General features: G+C 43.2%; 1 protein-coding gene across 5 annotated transcripts in view; it reads right to left on the reverse strand.

Annotated features, from left to right (window-relative positions):
* LOC146667806 (tripartite motif-containing protein 2) overlaps positions 1-16700 on the reverse strand; it is a 35105-nt gene extending 18405 nt beyond the window's left edge. For 2 of the 5 annotated variants that reach the window (XM_085409497.1, XM_085409492.1), the window contains exon 1: positions 8961-9135. The gene's annotated coding sequence lies outside the window, so the exon portion shown is untranslated. Of the gene's footprint in view, positions 1-2597; positions 2781-8960; positions 9136-16243; positions 16339-16562 lie in introns of those variants that run through there. The other 3 variants (XM_085409493.1, XM_085409495.1, XM_085409494.1) reach the window with 3 other exon arrangements.
* Between the last annotated feature and the right edge of the window lie 5863 nt (positions 16701-22563).

The following is a 22563-nucleotide window of genomic DNA, read 5'->3' on the forward strand; positions in this document are numbered from 1 at the left end:
CAGCACAGAGGCACTAATCATGGCAGCACAAGAACAAGCTCTGAGCACAAGATCCATAGAGGCTGGGGTCTATCACACCAGGCAAGACCCCAGGTGCAGGCTGTGTAAAGATGCCCCAGAGACAATCCAGCACATAACAGCAGGGTGCAAGATGCTAGCAGGCAAGGCATACATGGAACGCCATAACCAAGTGGCCGGCATAGTGTACAGGAACATCTGTGCCGAGTATAACCTGGAAGTCCCGAGGTCAAAATGGGAGATGCCCCCAAGGGTGGTGGAGAATGACCGAGCTAAGATCCTGTGGGACTTCCAGATACAGACGGACAAAATGGTGGTGGCTAACCAACCGGACATAGTGGTGGTAGACAAACAGAAGAAGACGGCCGTAGTGATCGATGTAGCGGTTCCGAATGACAGCAATATCAGGAAGAAGGAACACGAGAAGCTGGAGAAATACCAAGGGCTCAGAGAAGAGCTCGAGAGGATGTGGAGGGTGAAGGTAACGGTGGTCCCCGTGGTAATCGGAGCACTAGGTGCGGTGACTCCCAAGCTAGGCGAGTGGCTCCAGCAGATCCCGGGAACAACATCGGAGATCTCTGTCCAGAAGAGCGCAGTCCTGGGAACAGCTAAGATACTGCGCAGGACCCTCAAGCTCCCAGGCCTCTGGTAGAGGACCCGAGCTTGAAGGATAAACCGCCCGCAGGGGCGTGCTGGGTGTTTATATATATATATATATATATATATTTTTTTTTTTTTAAGATTACCGGAGTGCTGATATTGTTAAAAATAGTCTGATTCAGGGGTGTCAAACATAGGGCCCAGGAACCAAAAACAACCCGGCAGAGTTTCCAATCTGGTCTACTGGACAGCTTTGGAAAATGTGAAGGAAGGGATAGATTTTGGACTTTTTAATGTAATTTTGGGAGTTTTACAGCTTTTCCTTTTCATAAAGTCTTCCCTCATTTCCATTCATAATACACCACAGTAACAGAAGAAACAATTCAGTGACAGAACCTGCCACTTTATTCACTACTATAGAAATTTCTGGGTTGTTTTAATATATTAATCTTTTTTTATATAGTACTTTAAAAAAACAAACATTTTCTGTGAAAAAAGTTGCTCTTTTTAAAATTACAGGTCAGCCTGGGAAGTGAGCTACAAGAAATCTTACAGTTTACAGATTTATTTCTTACATTTTAAGCCCAAAGAGTCATGAAGACAAGATTTCTTTCATTTTTGTAATACTAAGATATTTCAGTTAAACATCTTTACACTGACAGAAAGGGGAGCTTCACTGGTCTGGCCCACTCAAGACTAATGTGGGCAGTAAGTGGCCCACAGTATAAAATGAGTTTGTTATCCAAGCTCTAATCAGTGCACGGTCAAGAAAATAAATGCTCTCTATAGTATAACACATATTTATCCTGTGACCCCTGTGGTGGGTCTCAACCCTTATGTTGGTAACCGCTGCAGTAGCAGAGCAGCACCTGAGCCGCAGATGTGTTTGTCATGAAAAGGCACTTTAAGCACTAAATATTTGATGATGTGAAGTGAAAGCAAGGCACTCTGCGTTCAGCACACATTAGTCAAACTACCAAGACAGCCGAGCAAAACTATTTCCAACTCAGCCCTCTGCTTTATCCCAGACAGCTTCTCCTGGCATCGTTTCGTCCCTGCGATATTCCTGTTACATTATCCGGCAGCTAACTTAGACACGGAAAGTGTGTCAGTGCTTTTATTGTCTCATCACATTCAAGTTGGCCACAGAAACAGGCCACCTCTGCTGCTGGGAGGAAACCCCGAGGGACTGCACTCCTTTCTACAGTGCACGCTCTTTCTCCTCATCTCGTTTCCACTTAATCTCTCTCCTTTAGATACACATCTTCTCTCATATTCCTCTCTGGAAGCAGACGTGGGAGCCTGTAATGTTTTAAAGAAGCTCTCAGGCAAACTTCTCAGTATGCTAGGTGAATGGAAGCAAGCTCAGTGTTACTGCAACTGATATAAAAGCAGCAAGTTATCAACTGAGACTCATCACCAAGCTAATCTACCACTAAGAGGATGACCTACAGTAATACATATGTTTAGAACATAAATGAAAAGACACAGAAAATAAAAGCATCTGGCAGTATTCCAGCACAGACGTGCACGAACACAAGAGCTCAGATCTCTCTTAATGACTCACCAGCTCCACGGAGCAGATTAAGCAGATGCTCACAGCATCAAATATGGGACTGCTTATACAAAAATAAAAAAATATGTAAATCCTGCAGAAAGCCACAGCAGGAAAACAGAAGCAGCGCTGCGCTGACGGTGCACAAGGTCGCAGCAGTCCCACAGCGCTTCACTCTTACATAATCAGATCCGCACCAGCTAAGCGGAATAATTCCTGCTGGATTGAGCCGTCATCCCACGCACAGAAGAGGGCGCACATGACAAAAAGGGGGGCGTCAAAGAAGGAATTTAAACCAAATCAAAGCATCTTCTGTCATAGAAAGACTGTGAGAAACACTCATGCACAACAAAAGTGATTCCAGGGCAACAGCAGCTATTCCAAAGAATTTCCTATAATAATAAGAGGATTATTAAAAACTTACAGTGCTGCATTCACGGAACGATCAACAGGCGTCATCCACACAAGTGCACTTCAAATGAATGAAACACAGACAGCCTTCATCTTCTGAATCGTCCTTCAACTCATACCGGCTCTGACAGGAAATGATGCTTCCCTCCAGGTTGCAACAGAGAGCCAAACACGAGACGCCAGTGTGTGTGTGTGTGTGTGTGTGTGTGTGTGTGTGTGTGTGTGTGTGTGTGTGTGGGAGAGAGAGAGAACCAGCCAGTGTTTATGGGCGTGCACACACGTGAGCAAAGTTAAGGAGGAGCAGTTCAGCCGGATTGTATTTCAATTTTCTACATCATGTCCCCCCGCCCGCCCGCCCTCACTCCCTGCGTTACTTTCTCTCCTCCCATCACTTGCATTCCCTGCTCGCTCTGTCTCATCCATTCATCTCCCTCCTTCCTCTCTGTCTGAAGTAAATGCTGCTTCACTGCAGCGCGGTGAGCAAGAAAGCGCAGCATCCGGAGCATGTGAGCGAGCACTGGCTGACGCCTGGTTACCTAACAAATGGGAAAAAAGGGACAGCACTTAAGGGTCTCCGTCACAGCCAATAGAGATGAAGCCACAGGGATCTTTCTGCATGCGAGTGTGCGTGCGTGCAGGCTGCTGACTCACTGTACATGCAGAGACTGAAAATGAGCACAAGGAAAAGTCACACACTGTATATGAAGAGAGGGAGGAGAGATGACAGAGAGTAAACATTGCAGAGAGAAAGGAAGTACGGTGAGACGTGTGCTTCAAATGTGGACACAAAGGACACACTGCCTCTCCAGTTTAAGAGACAGAAATAGAGAAAGGTGATAAAACGCTGAGGTGAAACGCATTTTCTGCCTGTTTTTTCTCACTGCACTGCAGCTCTGTCGCAGCTCTTTGGTCACTGCTTTCTGCATACGCAAGAATGGATGACTTAAACAATGACACAAAGCTTTAACCTTCAGACAACCTCAAACACCGACCACTCTGTGGACATCATCTGGGGGGTTTTCCACCAAGAAAACCGGAGGCGATTTGAGTATTTGGTTAGTAAGAGGAGAGATTTAAAGGCCTAATGGTGGGTGACTCCAGCAGGTCCGTCATCGTACTCTCTGAAAACTGTTCAGTGGTTAGAGAGTGAGACAGAGAGAAACCACCAGCTTTCCAATTAGTGGATGGCCTGCTCTACCTCCAGTCCATCACAGGTCCAACACACAGAGCACATTTAGAATCACCAATTAATTCATCCATCAGTCTTGTCTCTAGACTGTGGGAGGAAGCTGGAGTACCTGGACCGATAGCAGTCATTTTGCTTCCTTGGCACTAACAATTCCGAGGGATACTGTGTTGAATACACATGAAAAAAAAACTGGCTGCAAGTATGATGTTACATGATACTTGCAGCACCCCCCCCCCTTCAGTTCTTAAATTTTCTTATTTCAGTTCCACGTCAAACACAGTTGTGTCGATGGAGTTTTTTCACAGAGTTAAGCATGCCTGGCAGCTCCACAGCTGTTCCAGTGATCTCATCTCAGCCTCTGCCAAACTCAGTGAGCTCAGTCAATCAGAGGACGCAGAACAAGAAAACATAATGCGGGAAAAAGAATGAAATGCTGTGTGGGTGCACACCAGTGACAACAATCAGTCTCTAAAGCTTCATCTTAGATTCAGCACTATGAAGGATAAGGCCGTGTGATCTTATATGTTCTGTTCTGACTTGCAGCTCAGTGGCACTCGGACCCAAACCGGTTCCTTTATTTCTGGCATTAGATTCATTACTAGTATTCATTCTTTATCGATACTGAAGTTTATAAAGTTTGGTTGTTTCTGTGTTTAGTGTTTTACTCGTTGACTGTGTTTTACTCGTTGACTGTACTTAGCTGCTGTATGGATTTGCTGCCCTTCTTGGCCAGGACACTGTTGTAAAGGAGATTTTTAATCTCAACACTTTATTTTCTACTGGCTACAAAGATACATTTACTAAATCAGTCTTTGGCCGAATGGACAGTATGTTATATGGCAAATTTTTTTGCTGAATTTGGCATAATTTCTATTAAAGAAAATTTTACAATATTACCACACATGTCATTTAAAGAAATCCAGGCATATAATAATAAAAAGAGTTCTCCACGATCCTAGTAGTGTTTAAAATCTATTCACTGAGTGGTTATAGAGGCTGCCTTCAATTTGAATAATGCAAATCACAGCCAGAGAACATGCCTTAAATAGTTTGCTTTTGCTTCCTTAAAGGCACAGGCTGAAATCAAACCTGTCTCTTAAATGCTCAAACTGATGATGTATTTTTGATGCTCTTTTAAGACACATGCAGTTTAACAGGTCACATGGTTTACTATTTTTAATAATCCATGTAAATCTCTGCAATGATGCCTTTAAACACACTGTGCAAACTGAAAAACTGCAGCATTACATTGCTAAGATTTAAGGAAGGCAACATCAGGTTACATCAGGCCCGACTTGGAGCCAACACACAGGAGTAAATATGTCAGATAACCTGTTTAAGCTGCTGTAATGTTCACGCCAACACCATTATCCCTCACAAACAAATAGCAGCAAAGCAACTCAAACTCAAAAACATTTCAAACTTCTACAGGAGAGATTAATAGAGAAAATAAAGTTGTAGTTTTCAACCATTTCCACTCACTCACCATGACGAAGTAGAAACACACACTGTTTACTGCATTTTACTTTATAAGCTGCTTTCTGTGTTACCCTGCCGTCTAACCCGCAGTTCTTTCCAGAGCACCGACTCGAGCTGTTTCCACCGCTTCTCTCGGTTTCTAAACACACAAAACGCTGCACAGTGACGACACTGCACAGGCTGACTGATCGCTTTCAAATTGCAAACAACAAGTGTGAAGACAAGAAAGATGGTTTCTCGATTTTCAGTAAGTATGACCACAGTGTTTTTGGTTTGACGCACTTCACCTGCCCATTACTGAACTATTAATGTCATTTTTATGATGGAAAAGTTTGTCAGGTCCAAGAGTCCGGTCACAGGTGGGTTCACTGTTGTGTCAGCTGGTTATGAAATCGACTGGGGGGAAAAAAAGAGTCCACAGAGCTACTTTACTTCTCCTTTATCCAAGATCAGTAAATTGAAGTAAATTTGGAGTTCAACACTCGTAAAAAGAAGACACATTTTGAAAGAGGTTGTGTGAATTCAAACTTGGTTAATACTCAGTGTGATGTTAGGTGCAAGATAAGCCATGACACAGTCAGCATATCAAGCACATTTCTCTGCATTACGTACAAGTCAGGAAAAAAAAAAGGAAGCGAGTCCAGCTCTGTCTGATGTGGTTCAGAGGTGGGCCTGCTATCGCTTTCCAAGCTTTTATGCTATATGGTAATATATAGAGTTGTGCAGGGATTTCACTGAATTCTGGAAATGTTAAATGTGATTTGCACTGAGTGTTTCTTCTTCACTCTCTGTGTGTTTTCTACATTTAATTATTAGTTATTATTAATCTCTGTCTCTCTTCCACAGCATGTCTTTGCCCCGTCTTCCTGTCCTCACCTCAGCCGGTCGAAGCACATGGCCTCCCTGAGCCTGATTCTGCCGAAGGTTTCTTCCTGTTAAAAGGGAGTTTTTCCTTCCCACTGTCACCAAAGTGCTTGCCTAATGTGCTTACCTCACAGGGGGTTGCCAAATTGTTGGGGTTTTCTCAGTATTATTGCAGGATCTTTACCTTCAGTATAAAGCAGCTTGAGATGAATGTTGTTGTGATTTAATGTAAATTAAATCGAAGTGAATTGAATTGAAAGGTCATCAGGATTCATTTTGTGGAAAAGCATGAATGTTTCTGTAACTTTTTCCACGCATGTCCTGCAGCTGTGAACTTTTCTAGTCATTACCCAGCAACACTAACTAGTACAAAGTCTCTGTGTTGATGTGATTTGAAACAGCACTGAAGCATGCTGTGTGCCGCATATGAGAAAAGGTTTCTTTGGACAATGATTCTCCTGACTCTGTCTGAAGTTCATGTGTGAAAACAGCTTACGTGTGTGAAGACTTCCAGCCATTCAGACCCTATTATAGAAAAGTACCAAAGCAAAGGTCACTGGTCTTGCTCGAGTTATTTGAAGCAAACGATCTATAGCCCTTTTCATTACAGATCGCTCGACGCAGTTTTTACGATTTTCCGTTAAGTGGTATTATCTGGTCCCAGGTACTTTTTTTATCTACTCGGTCGAGACTCCAGGATGCTTCTTCACATCCAGTTAGCAGTGGGGATTCCCAGACAGATATGAAATGGTGTTACTCGTCAACTCAGGTGACCCTGATGGCTCAGATGTGACCTCAACAGCTATACTTTATGTAAAAAATACCATCAGATTCAATGAGTTGTGGAGGTAAATAAGAAAATAACATTTCCCATCACTTCAAGCCTTCATGTTTTTATGAGCGAAGCTACTTGCCTCCCAGCAAGTATAAAGTGATTTTATGTTCTGTTTTTTCTGACGTACACTGATGATATTTTGCCATTAATGCAAAAGACACTGAGTTTATGAGCAAAAATGCACCATGCTAAGGCTTCACATTTACTGCACAAGCATGACAGAGATGTGTAAGTACAGAAAAGGCTGTCCTTGCTTGTCTGTCTGCCATCCATCCATTCTGGGGACATGTGGGATGACTTTAAATTTCAAAGAGACATTTAAATGCTGGCTCATTAAAGTCGAACAAGCACAAAAAAAAAAAAGACCTGGCAGTTTGGACTGACTGCAGAATGACATCATCCCATTTATCATGGCCTGCATGACCGTAATGACTACTTATAGTAAAGTGACAAATGGCCTCCCACTTAGCTGCCTGGCAACTGTCTTCATTATGCCTGAAATCACTATGATCACGTTCAGGAGCAGACAACATGGACAAAGCCTAAGCTGACTGTGCTGCCTATAAAGTACGGACTCCACGTTTGATTATTATACCTTTACTGTTTATGTGCTCAACTTTGTTCCCTCTCTTCCACTTATTGTATTTTAAGCCATGTTTGCATGCAAAGCCCGGAGGCTCCGTTTGCTCCGTTTCAGAGGAATTTGGGGCTTTCCGTGCTTTTAATGCTGAAAAGGGTGGCATAAGCCCCACCACGAATTATGAAAACTCTCTCATGTTTTCACCCATAATCCAAAGCATCCACTGGGGGCAGGATGATGAGAGATTACAGAGGCAAACGCATGTCTTCAGGGTGAATGTCCTCTTATCCAGTTCCACATCCACCAACGCCACCACAAATTTGAAAACACAGACGGTTAAAGTTTCTAAACCTTCCGTTTGGGCAGATTAAAGACATTTTTCAGCGTGGGCAAAGTGTCATTTGGAGAATTGTGGATTAATTCTTTTGAGAATTAAGTTTAAGTTTGTTTTTTGGCTGATCCAACTTGGATTATTTTAAGAAAACGGAGCTCTGAATAAAGAAGGAAACTCCGTGTCACTGCGTCACTCTGCTGTATATCTGCCAACCACGCACTCTGGGGGCACGAGATAAGACAATGCTCTGTGTGTCAGAGTGTGCGTGCTAACGGCTGACCTCAAATAAGGCTTACAGATGTGGAAGGGCATGGCTGCTACAAACTGTCCATGGTGCACATCTGTCAGGGAGAGCTCAGTGACGCTTGACTCAATGTGCAGACAAAACACTCTCCCTCAGTGAATGAGTGACAAGACAAAAGAGAAAGCTGGTTTTTGGTTTGGTTGATCTTTAATCCTCAGAGTTTGTACTGATCACACTTTGTACTTTCAGTAAAATGAGTTTGTAAATTTGCAAGATATGATTTTTTTGTGAGAATACATCTTTCACATTCACTGATACTGTGTAAAGTATAAAAACATGTGGTAGGTCCTTTGTTTCCTTGGCTGTTAGTTACACATCTGAGACCTCTGAGAAAAACTTGGAGTTTCATGAATAACCTTAACTTCCTCCTCGGCACAGAGTACAACGTAAACATGTCGCACCTGCAGCTTCTAAAGTCAAATCAGCATCAGCCAGTGAGCATTGTAAACAGGAAGCAGCAGGAAATGAACAGATGTGCCATTACAGCACGTCTGCCCGAAGTAAATAACAGGTATTTCTCCACGTGAACACCTGAGACCACAAGACGTGCAGCAGGAACCTGTATTTCTTGTATCAGCAGATTTCCAGTGTGACAGCCTGAAGTTACAGCAGCATCTTTTTAATCATCTCTTTCCTGTTACAGATGCCAAACAACTTTTCAGTGCTGTGCGCTGGACTGTTCGAACACAGCACTGTTATAGCTTCTGCCTTTAATTAATCATAAATCTTTCCTTCCTCTTGTTACCCGCTCTTTCCAGCCCTCCTACCCACATTCAGAACATCCCACTTACTTCAACTCCATGGCTGCTCTCCTCTTCTGTTCTCTCTCTTCACTGAGGCGGAAAACAAACGCTGCTCTTCGTCACCTAATTCTCCACATGTATGATATGCTGTATTATGTCCAGGAGGCAGTGACAAGAAGGCATGTGAGAGGCCTGAGCTGCTACAATAATCCAAACAGACTGACAGGAGGCCAACGGGTGAGCGGAGACGGAGGGGGAGGACAGTACAGTGGTGTAGAGGAAGACAACAGACCAATCACAGGAGCTAGGGAGGCTGAAGAAGGCTGGGCTTAAAGCCTGTGCTGCTCTTTAACCCCCAGTGAGGGCAGAAGCTCAACTAGCATGGAGCAGAGACAGATAAGGAGTGACAGAGGACGGGGCTGCTGACAGAAACAGACACAATCAAATGTGCCAGCAGTGGCCAAAGGATTTCATTATTTGCAGAGTCCAAATGCTGTCCCAGGTGCAAATGATTATAAGAAAACTCCCTAAATGACACAAAAGTAATTAAAGCTAGTAATTTTTACATTAAGATGTTAGTGCGAAGGCACAGGACACCACTCCCACCTTTTTACGAGGAGTTTCATCCTGATTTGAGGTAAAGGTGCTACAAGTTGCACTAGAAAAACTATCAAAGCAAAAATGTCTGCACAGAGTAGTTTAACTAGATAAACTAAGAGTTAAAACAAACTGCAGGCAGATCCAAAACTCACTGATCCAAACGTTAAAGAGCAACAGCCAACCAAAGTCATAGTAATTGAAACAAGATGGTCCCAGAAAGCCATAATAACTGTAACAGTCCTCTAAGTGATGACCACAGTGCAATCATATGCTGAACACTACGGTTCAAAGAGCAGAAATGCAGTTATTAATCAGCGGTGCGTTGGTATCTGTTTGCCTCCAGATGAGGCAAAGTTGGAAGATAAGTTCAACATGAAGCAGACGTTGTGTGTGCAGTCATTCCTCCAGCGAAAAAGAACCTAAAACCTCCAAAATGACCATGAAATTCATGCTCACGGATGTAAACTTACGACCACAGCTGTACATATGAGGCTCTAAAATTCCTTTTCAGTTTTCCATTCAGCACCATGAATCTTAATATGCAGGCTTATTTTTTAGTATAAACGGCTCAACTGTGTTTTAATGTGATCTTACTGATTGTTTTTCTTTCGCGTTTCCAAAAACACGATAATAAAATGAGCATCCTGTTCTGACGCTTGCAGCCAAGAGGGCAGCCTTCCTCTTATTGTTTGCACATCTTTCACGTTTATACCTTGGCAGAGACACATTAGCTGTTCCACCATAACAAAAAAATCACTCATGATGCGTTATCGGGCTGTATACACCCACACCCACACTTTCCTACAGACAGGAAGACACTCTCACATAACACAGACATGTAGCTCCCCCCAGAGTGGTTCCTATTTCTTGAAAGCTTTAATCTTATTGGCAGGCAAAAACAAATGTTTGTGGTAATTATCCAAATGCATCTGCTTCCCCCCGACTCCCACTTAAATGGATTACGGATTACTTAAGCATAGAAAATGACGTTATACAGTAACAGGAGCACTGTGATTCAATCCTCTTTCAGATTTATTTCACTGTGTCACACAGAGTAACAGGAAACCACCAGCTGAATATGTGAAAGAAGAAGAAGAAATGCGATGTAACTACTGATCTTTTAATCTGTAATGGCTCGTTGCATTGTATGCTAAATCTAACAAACGAGTTCCTTGAGACATGCTTCAGTATTTTCTCCTAAATACTGTTTACTCAACCTGAACAATAAAGAAAAGTGAAAGAACAATTTAAGATGATTATTACTTGCTATGAATAACCCATTTTGATTGATTAATGTTTTGTCTTCATTGCTCTCCAGAAAGGTAAATAACCGTAAAACTGCTAATTAGTTTAAGCAGACCATCTCTAAGCTCACGTGTTTATTTTGGTTATTAGGCTGGTTCAGGTTCCTCTTACATTGCAGTCTCCTCCCTTCCTTTCAACCTCCACTCACATCTTGCATCAGGTGACCTCCATAGGTCACATGACAGGGTGGGAAACTGCATTACTTGATAAGAAAGACGTATGATGTCATCACTATTGTACTGTACCCTGTATTGTGACTGACAATACCCTTGACACAAAAAATATATATGTTTGCAGCCTTAATGCTCATAATAGTACAAATGGCTCTCTGTGCAAATATGTTCAAAGATAGTAAGTGAAAGGTTTTCACAGCACATATAACTACAATGTGTGTTGCCTTTAACTTGTAGCATTACATCAGAGCTCCTCATTATTTGGAGATGACCAAAAGATAATGTCACCTCTTGCATGCTAGATCAGAAATAGATCAGAAGGATTTTTATGACTGATACAGATACCGATATTTGGTGATTTAAAAATTCCATATGTATGGAATCTGGAGAACCTGTTTATAACACATAAACAGATTCTCCAATCATTTGGTACGTGTAATTATTTATTTACTTATTCCCACTCCGCTTGAATCTGCTCGGATTAGCTGTTAGTTGTTGTGCGCGGAAAATTGCAGAGTGCCCCCTGGTGGACACACCATGCAACATCAGCACTAATAGTAGGCTCACCAACACACTTCATGCACATAATCTACAATGTGTTTGTTTGCTCTTTCAAAAACGATGTCACTCAGAAGTCCTTCGTTCTCCTGTTGATTTGCAGTCACAGAAATGATTCAGATGCACTCAGAGCTACTACAGAGTAAAGAGTGACTAAGCTGGTTGTTGTTCTAGCTTAATCACTTAGCTTTAACCACACAGACTCTGAGCTCTGGCAGAGCTCAAAGCGCTGGGTCCATTGATCCTGAGGGGTGACAATGTCACAGTGCAACAGTGCAGAACAGCAAGCCTTCGGGGTTTTAGTCACTGTACGAGAAAAACATCAATACTAACACCACCAGCCGACATGTAATGGAAAAATATGTCAGTCGATATCGGGGTTATTTGCGGACTGATACTGTAACAAAGCTACATTTGCCTTAATGAGCGTCTATGTTGCAAATGATCTTAAAATTTTCTATATATTTATGGCTAAACAGTAGGGGTGCAACGATACTCGTATCGATATTGAACCGTTCGATACAGTGCTTTCGGTTCGGTACGCATATGTATGAACAATACAAAATTTTTAATTTATTTTATCAACTTTCCTTCTGACGATGCTGTCTGTGTTGAGCGCTCAATGGATCTGCGCTCGACAGTGCAGCCTAGGCGGAGTAGTCGAACGCAGATTCACTGAGGGCAGGGCAAGCTAGCAAGACAGAAGTTAAGCTCTCCTTGCAACAGGCAAATTGAACCTCATTCAGATGTAGCGTTTGGAACTATTTTGGTTTTCATGTGACGTATGACCCTGAAGGTAAGCGCGTCATGGACTAAAGTAAAACAGTATGTTGGATGTGCCATGCAATGCTCAATTACATGGGTGGGAGCTAGTGTGTTAGCGCAGTTAGCTCGTTAACGTGTTGGCCATCCAGCCCCAGGCACGGGGCGATCCGCGGTAGCTCGTTAATGGAGATTTGCCGTGTTGTGGCGTTAACGTCATTTCAACGAGATTTACGCTGACAGCACTAGTGGGAACACAACGAATATGACTGCACATTTACTCCGACATCATCCTAGTGCAAAGACAAGTGGAAGCAGACAAAAACAACAAGCACGCATGCTACAAACTTTACCCGAGTCATTTAGACAGCCGTGAGCACATGATTCTCCTTATGGGGACCTGATATGTTTAATATGCTGCAGTATCCATTTCTCTGTAATAAACTCTCTTTTCCAAAGATGAGTGATTCCTCAATCAGATACAGGGCTCGCAAAATCGCTAGCCCGACGTCCCGGGGCTAGAGATTTTTCCAGTTGGGCTACCAAAATCTCTGCCCTGCCCGTCGGCCTATCATAGGAAGGAAAAATATATGTCAATGCTTTTGCATTCTTTCGGAAATGTAGCTGGGTAATTATGTCATTGGCATCGGTGAGCCACTGTCAATATGTGACATATTGAAGTCGCGTTTGAATTTGCGCTTGTTTTTTGCTTTCACTTTGCAATCGCGCGAACTGTGTATAGAGAGCGACAGCACTGATCTGTGAGTGATGATAATTTGTGCACCAATTCCTCTGACATCGTCTTATCAATTGTTAGCTTACTATGCAAACATGACAAGTGAAATCTCCTGCAGCAAGCTTAAACATGTGAGAGGTTGATCGCGCAGAGAATCGCTGAGCTTATGTGAGTGTGTGTGTAAAAGCAGCAGGATATATATTTTAGTTCTGCTGAGCCAAATAAGACAGGTCAGGGTGAAGAAGTGACAGCCAAAGAAAAGCTTACCACAAAACGGAGAAGTTATGACAAATCAGACTATAAGGCAAAAAGAAAGTGCAGCTTTATGGTTTCATGGACAAAAGAATTTCTGTGGCTGCAATATGACGAGCTAAATAACCAGGGCTGCACATAAGTGGTCCGCAGGTGCGCATTCGCTGTCAAAATAAAAAACGCGCACAAGATAAGAAGTTGCAACGCGTGTTTGCGTACATAAGATTTTCAGGAGGAGGACAGACATTTGTTTAGAACTCTTAAAGATGTCGAAGAAGCTCCTTTAAGCAATTACTGTGATGTTCCTCCACCTCCAAAGAAATGTCAGGAGTCCGAACCACAAAAGAAGCACGTATTCTCGGAAAAGTAGTTGCAGGAGGTGAGCTGGCTTCAAACAAATGATGAACGCACAGAGATGTGGTGCGGAATGTGCCGTGAAAATTTAATAAATGACAAATTAAAAGGCATGAACATTTTTTTTGTATCGAAAAAATATCGAACCGTGACACCAAAGTATCGAACCGAACCGTGAATTTTGTGTATCGTTGCACCCCTACTAAACAGATGTTTTGTTATGTAACTTGCTATTAGGTTTGTGCTACTTTATTGCTTATTCATTGTTTTTTTTCTCTCACATGTATTCTCATATTCAAACTTTGTATATTTAAAAACAGTAAGTAATTTCTTTGACGTGGATGAGAATGAGGGATGGATTTGAGGGAAAATAAGTGTTTTGCAACTGCTGACACTACACACTGCGTATCAAGACAACGTACCTCAACTATTCTTTAAGTATCACGAGTGATTAAACACATTTATTGACAAAATGCATTCTACATTTCACTAAAGACTGTTCACTGTGTAGACAAACTATTCAATGTAAATGTAATCTGAAGGACTTTCTTTTAAGGACTCCAGTTTAGCTCCCAGGGTGAGCAGGGAGCGATACGTTGGCCAGGGTTTGACTCTGACCTGCGGCCCTTTGCTGCACTCTCTGCTTTCCTTTCCACTCTTTACTTCACTATCCAATAAAAGCAAAAACAACATTTTAAACTGTCGTTTCATACAGAAACAGTAAGTGTTGCACTGATCGGAGTCAGGATTCTGTGCACAGAGTGGGAATTTTTTGAGGATTACGGTAACTCGATGCAGAGTTAGAGGTGTTTCGGATTTGTGTTATTCCCTGTTTTATCTTTTTAAGATTGTTGCTTGGACGTGCTGCCTTTACCCCCAAAAGTTATTTCATGGACATATGTGGGTTCCTTCATCACTACTTCGTCATTAAGAGGAATTGAGAAGTAGTGAGACTCCTAGGGTGGCTTTTGCATTTTGAAGGTGCAAAACAGAAACATGTGGTCAGAAGGTCTAGGCCAGGGGTGGAGAACTCCAGGCCTCAAGGACCAGTGTCCTGCAGGTTTTAGATATCACCATGGGTCAACACATCTGAATCAAACAATTAGTTCATTAGCAGGCCTCTGGAGAACATTGAGACATGTTGAGGATGTAATTGCCCATATAAATCAACTGTGTTGGATCAAGTACACATCTAAAACCTGCAGGACACTGGCCCCTGAGGCCTGGAGTTCCCCCAACCCTGGTTTAGGCTGTAAAAAAATCAAAATAACAAACCAATCAGGCTAAGAGCAGAAACACTAGCAGTGAAAACATTTAAATCAAATCTTGGGGGGAAAACAACAAAAGAAAAAATAGACAGAGATGAGCTTGGAAACAAAGACTCCTGGACATCTATGGAAGACAAGAATGGTGGATGACCACACATCCATTAAAATGAAGAAACCTCTATATGGTTAGACACATAATAATCCCATAAAGAGAAGAATTCACAACAATAATCACAGAGGTTTCAACAAACTATTCATCAGACTTAAGAACACAAAGCCCAGATGACACAATTCATTTCCCAGTTTACCTTTTCTGGACAGATGAGACTAATGTCAGCTTCAATCAAAACGATGAGGTAGGCTCGGAACAGCTCACGATCAGGTGGGATGTGATGGATGGGCACGTGTGGCGTCCGGTGCCACTTAGTCACATGATGGGAAAAAGAAGCTTGAAGATGAATTCCTTCTTTCCAAAACACTCACGTTTCCCGATTAGCACGAGGATGATGCTCCACTGCAGCGGTGGCAGAACTGTGCAGCCCTTACCACACCACTTTCTACTTTTTGTTCCCACAACCATTTACTGCATTGAAGCATCTCTGATGTCACAACAGAAAGAACAGCCCGCCATAGGAAAACTACTGCTTGGACATCAAAGACTCTCTCGCACAGAGCCAGGATAAGAGAGAGGAGTGGACAGGCTTATGTAATCACACATTAATCCATGACAATGACATGAATGTGGCTTGCTGATGAGCCATTGAGACAATCCACTGTGAATAATGATGGCAATGTCGTAGAAACTCCCAAAATGAATGTAAAACCCCAGCAATGTAACAGACTTCTCTGGTCACATTTGATCAAAGGATTCATTTGGTATTCAATTCAAGTTTCTTATATCTGTAAACTGACTGCAGAGGGAGAGCACAAGTCCAAGGGTCACTTATTAGTATGTTTAATTTCTAAAATCAACACACAGTGTATAAACTGTTCAACTAGGTGTACATGGTGTCAAAATGTCAATTCAAGATTTAATTATTTCATTTATTCCCTGAAAAATTACTGTTACTGTTTTTATTTAAATAAATCACTAACTCAACCGAATCTGCAGAAATGCTCTCATCTCAGTGTTTTTAATGACTCCTGCTAAAATCAGATGACTTCTGAATGAATCCGACGGTCAGACACGTTTCACTGCAGAAATAACAGCAGCTTGTCACAAGCAGCAGAGAATCAGGTGCAGTGCGGCGACTCACGCCAGACTCTGCGCTGTGACAACTCAACTTTAAGATCAAGCCTGAAGTTTAAACTGAAAATACTCACAGAGAACTACACGTGCAGACAACACACGCGCTGAAAACGCCAAACAAAATCCCACAGTGCCTCGCAACTCATGCGATCCTTCCTCCCCAGCGCTCACCACGAGCGCATCAGTGGTTCATTCAAGTTTTCGCAGATTGAAGATGCGGACGTAGGCGCGCTGTTGTCCCGCTGCAGACCTGCGCTCTTACTAAACCAGCAACTGGACATCTGCACTTTATATGATTGGATTCATTTTAACACAGAGATGTGAATCCTCTAAAGCTTTGACTGCGTTAAGCCAAATCCTAAAGCACACACACAGCTGATGTTTACCACTTACCTAAAGGCAGACTTATCCGCGAAAACTGAGGATGTTTCAAGCAGTTATCGTCATCTGCTGGGATTGTCCCGTTTAAGCTCCCTCTGTCCCGTCCCGTGTGCTGCTCTGCGCTCACTCTACAGCTGAACCGAGAGCCACTTCAACTCACTTCCACTTCACTTATTAAAGGGATCCGCCGACAATAAAGGGCAACAGCAGCCGGAGGCAGTCTGAACTCATCAATTTTGCATTCACGTGTAAAAATAACCGATTGTCAAAGAGTTATTTCTATTTCTGCTTCAGTGTTTGGTACTTCTGTGGATCACTATTTGTAGTATTTCTTGTTTTATCACTTGGGAATCGGGCCTAATATTTCTACCACAATACATTTAAAAGAAAAGTAGGCTTCTGCATGTTGTTAATTTGTTTCTACATAATTTAAACACACACACACGCACACACGCACACACACAAATAAAAAATCATTATTGTCGGTGCCAAAAGTTGCATGAAGACATTGACTGACTGGGGTTTTAGGGTTGTAAGAAATACCAGTGGTTATAGTTTAGTATAACGTTAAGAAGCACGGGTAAGCTAAAAGCTAACGTAGTTTTGTCGTATGCCAAAAACAACAACCTCCTTACACTCTTACTGAGGCAAAAATCTCACATTTAGTAATTTAATATTTAAAGTAACTACCAAATAAATGAAATGAGTAAAACAAAGGACAGTCAGCCGAAAAATTAAACAAACAAACCAACTTTAAGTCGTCAGCCGTCCATCAACTGCTAGCTAACACCTGTATTTATTATTCTAGCCTCTTTACAATATAAAGCCTTTGAGTCAGCTGTTGTCATTTGGCACTATATAGATAATTTTTAATTGAATATTGATCCATCTATTTATTTATTCATTCATTCAACTTTACAGGTGACCCTAATTTATTTATTCACCAGATAATAAATAAGTGACAAGCACTGGAGCTAAAATATGGAGTGTCATAAACTGCATTTCCTCTAGCGGCCACTTGAGGCTAAATCCATTAGTGAGTCAATCCTATTTTAAAACTTTACAAAATAAAAAACAAACAAAAAAGTTTACACTGATACAAAATGTGATTTTGGTCTCTGTGGGTAGCTTCAGAAGTCTGCAGAGAAGTGAAGTGAATTTTTTACTAACTGGATTTGATTTGGAGCTGGGTATGCAAACACAGACAGCTGTAGGATAGTTTTCCATGTGAGGAGAACTGTAAGTGGACTTCTTCACAGTGTTTGTGCTGCTGGAGCCATTTGAAGCATTTGTTATAGAATTATCTGACTCATGTCAGGGCTTTGTGTGCGCTACAGACCGGCCGCAAAGTGTGATTAAGTTTAAGGAGTAAACTTCTGGTATTAGACTACTCTAAGCGTGGTACTGAGGGCCTAGAGTGCCAAACTGAATTCTATTTAATTCATTCATTTCGGCCAACTAGGCCCTCCATAAGTAACTAGCTATGTGTGTCTGTGCATGGCACCTCTGCAGGTCATGGATGTAGCTTGCTAATTATGCTTGCGAGCTCCTGCTCTCCTTCAAATGTTGTCACGTCTGCTCTCGGCAAAGGGCCATTGTTGAGGTTTCGAAATGCAGAGTCCAAAACCAGCAGGTGATATAACAATAGATATGTTCATGTTAGCTGTCATTTTGTTTTAAATTAGGCTAAGATAGCTTAAACTAAGCTGTCTGTGGGCTAATATTTAACTACACTGTGGTTAACTGTCTAGAGTTTTCCCAGCTCTTCACACAATAAGGATAGGCTTGAGCCATGAACAGGACAAGGATTTAAGAAATCTAACGGATGGATTTATATTGGATGTATTTTTTTAATCCAATCAATCAATCAATAGATAAGATTTTTATTAATTTTTTTAATTGAGTTAAAAAGAATGTAAGCTGGTCGTACAATTCCAGCTTCTAGTAGGACTGATGGGTGTCCCAGAGCCAGTTGTAATTGTGGTTTCCTGTCAAGCCCCTCCCTTTTTTATGCAGGAGGCTGTTGCATGGCAACTCTACATTATGCAGCCGCCCATGAAAGACTCTTTTCAGATGAAATAGAAAGAAAGAATCGAGTTATTTGCATTCCTTCTCCATTAATGATTGTGTTTGATGCAGGAACAGGCTGCGTAACGTTTATTGTCTGGTGTGCGTCAGAGGTGGGGGAAGGGTGACGCATCTGAAGGCCTCACTACTATTTTAGAAAACTCAGGCAGTGTGTGTGTGTGTGTGTGTGTGTGTGTGTGTGTGTGTGTGTGTGTGTGTGTGCCACAGTCAAAGGGCAGCTGTTTAGCATGCGATGCACAATCACAGGCTCAGTGCAAAGATTTCTGTTTCTTCTCCGCATCCCACCTCTGCTTCCTCACAGCTAAAGCGGTACAGTGACAGCCTAAAAAGAGTTTTAATAAAGGCTGAAGAGGAACCAGAACACAAAAGCACACCAGTGCATGTAAAATTTCACATTCAGAGTACGCGAGCAAAAGCTCAGAAGCATCAGCAGTAACCAGCATTTATTTTTAAATTAATTCTTATTTACTTAAATCTACACAAAAAGTACACAAAAGTAAAATAAAGGTGTTAAATGCACATACTGGACTGAAAAAGTCTAATATTAATCTTTAAAGTAAATATTAAGGCGCTGAGACGGCCATACGAACATCAAATATTTACAAAAAGTCCAATTTCTGTGGCCATGCTCTGGCAGAGTGCTTTTTAGTTTTAGGCCAGACTGGAGTTTTACCATTTGACCATAATTTCATATCACACCGGTCCCAGCTGCCCGCACCTGCTGCTGTTATTAGCTCAGTGGAGCATGGCCGGATTAGCAGAGGGCTCTGTGAATGGCTGCTGAATAATTGAACAACTTCTTTTGTCTCATTCATGCTGTTTGTTGGAACACATGATTGGGACATTACAAATGTCCAGCCTGAGGCTTTAATTTGGCCATCATTGCAAGTTATTGCAGGCAAATGTACACTGAAGTTACTGCACAGTTACCAGGCAATCTACTGATACTGACAAAACGTACAGTAAGACTAAAGAGCAGCAAAATGTTTGTGGTGTAGTAAAACCAAAAGCTTGAAACAGAATACATACACTCACCTATGTTAGGTACCTGTTCAACTGCTTGTTTACGCAAATATCTAATCAGACAATCACAGGGCAGCACCTAGACATGGTAAAGACAACCTGCTGAGGTTCAAACCGAGCCGCAGAAGGGGCAAAAAAGGTGATTTAAGTTGCTTTGAATGTGGCACGGTTGTTCACGTCAGATGAGCTGGTCTGCTGAGATTTTCCCAACTGTCATCTCCAAAGCATATCCACTCAGTCGTCATTCTCTGGGCATAAATGCCTTGTTGATGTAAGAGTTTAGAGAAGGATAGCCAGACTGTGTCAAGTGACTAAGAAGGCACAGCTACAGCAGCAGAAGGCCACACCGAGTGCCACTCCTGTCAGCTAGGAGCAGGAAACTGAGGCTACAATTCACACCAGAAAAGCGCTTTTTACCAGCTGCTAATCATTTAAACACCACAGCCCACCTGAGTATTGTTGCTAAACATGTCCATACGATCCAGCCAACACGTCTGCAGCAGCTGTGTGATGCTGCAGACATCTTGCACCTTGTTGAATTTATGCCACAAAAGGGAACCCAGTAATATGGAGCTGTACCTAAAAAAGTGTCTGGTGAGTGTAAAAGTCTGCAATTTAGAGACTAAAGGAGAATTTAAAAAAATGAGTGACTCAGGTAACATGGTGTGAATATCACGTTGGTTCATAAACACAAAGACAAAGATAGTCTTGTCTTATTGCAGCACATCATTTGAAAAGCGCTGAGTAAACTAGCATGGGGGAGATGTTTTATATCATCCATCCATCCATCCATCTTCATCCGCTTTATCCGGGCCGGGTCGCGGGGGCAGCAGCCTAAGCAAAGAGGCCCAGACCTCCCTCTCCCCAGCCACCTCCTCCAGCTTATCCGGGGGAATACCAAGGCGTTCCCAGGCCAGCCGAGAGATATAATCTCTCCAGCGTGTCCTGGGTCTGCCCCGGGGCCTCCTCCCGGTGGGACATGCCTGGAACACCTCACCCAGGAGGCGCCCAGGGGGCATCCTTGTCAGATGCCCGAACCACCTCAGCTGGCTCCTTTCGATGTGGAGCAGCAGCGGCTCTACTCACCCTATCTCTAAGGGAGAGGCCAGCCACCCTTCGGAGGAAGCTCATTTCTGCCGCTTGTATCCGCGATCTCGTTCTTTCGGTCACTACCCACAGCTCGTGGCCATAGGTGAGGGTAGGGACGTAGATCGACCGGTAAATTGAGAGCTTCGCTTTTACACTCAGCTCCCTCTTCACCACGACGGACCGGTGCAGCGTCTGCATTACTGCAGCTGCAGCCCCAATCCGTCTGTCGATCTCCGGCTCCCTTCTCCCATCACTCGCGAACAAGACCCCGAGATACTTGAACTCCTCCACTTGGGGCAGGAACTCATCCCCGACCCGGAGTGGGCACTCCACCCTTTTCCGGCTGAGAACCATGACCTCAGATTTGGAGGTGCTGATCCTCATTCCCGCTGCTTCACACTCGGCTGCGAACCGTTCCAGTGCGAGCTGGAGGCCCTCACCCGATGAAGCCAACAGAACCACATCATCTGCAAAAATCAGAGATGAGATTCTGAGGCCACCAAAGCGAAAGCCCTCCGCCACTTGGCTGCGCCTAGAAATCCTCCTCCTTGAATCACTACCTTATCGTGGTGGAGGGGTTTGTGTGTCTCAGGGATCCCAGGGGCTATGTTGTCTGGGGGCTTTTGCCCCCTGGTAGGGTCTCCCATGGCAAATTTGCCCTGGGTGAGGGACCAGACAAAGAGCGATTCAGAAGACCCTTATGAAAAGGATACCGAGGGAACAGTTTACCCTGCCCGGGATAGGGTTACCGGGGCCCCGCCCTGGAGCCAGGCCCGGGGAGGGTGCCCGAGGGCGAGCGTCTGGTGGCCGGGCCTTAGTCCATGGGGCCCGGCCGGGCACAGCCCGAAGAGGAGACATGGGCCCATCCTCCCGCAGGCCCACCACCCGCAGGAGGCGCCATAGGGGTCGGGTGCATTGTGTGCCGGGTGGCGGCCAGGAGTGGAGGCCCTGGCAGACTGACCCCCGGCTGCCAAGACTGTTTTATATCAGTGAATGAAAAACAGTCTCACCTCATGTTTCTGTTCCGGTCTTCTCTCCGGAGCACTTCCTCTCTGTGCTGTGAGGTCAGTTCAGGGGCTTGACTTTCACCACATCTTCATGTAATGAAGATCTGAAGACAGAAGAAAGCCCCACTCAGATCAGCTCTTGACTGTCACTCGCTCTGTTACCGACTTACTTTTAACCCACTGGTTGTATTTATAAGGTCATTGATTGCTTCACTTCTTTTTTTCACAAATCTGAGCAGTTGCATCCAAACCGGCTGCTAATCTGTGTGCTGTAATCACAGGTAATCCCTGAGGCTGTAGTAAGTATGAGTGTGTGAGTATGAAACTCCTAGCATGTTGTTTGTGGGCTGTAGACAGCATTTACAGGCACACGCTTGTTTAAAGGTCACAGTGATGGAGGGAGACTAATAAGCAGTGACAGCATGTCCTTTAAAGTGATACGGAGTAAGGTCATCACCAGGGCAGCGTAGTAAAGCTCTGACTCTAATAACACATGACGTTAAAAAAAGTAAACTATCAAACCACAGATGACCCTGCATCAGCCCCAAATTCCAAAAAGAGTCGCAGCTAAAGGGGATTTTCATTTTACAGCTTCATTTGTGGCTTTTGATGCTTAACATCAGAGAAAACTAAATGCAAATATTAAGACTTCATGTTAACTTCTCAGCTGCTGCAGTAAATATTCAGATTGCAGAGGTTACAGAGGTTGCGACTCACTCCTGTACGGGACCACGCCTGTTGTGTCTGATCCCAGGTGTCTGCTTCATGACGTTAATATAAAGGAGACTGTTTATTTGCTGTTCTTC

This window comes from Rhamphochromis longiceps, linkage group LG6 (genome assembly GCF_057381845.1).
Source record: "Rhamphochromis longiceps isolate RC_006_pf linkage group LG6, R_longiceps_female_GT1.1, whole genome shotgun sequence".
Lineage (NCBI taxonomy): Eukaryota > Metazoa > Chordata > Actinopteri > Cichliformes > Cichlidae > Rhamphochromis > Rhamphochromis longiceps.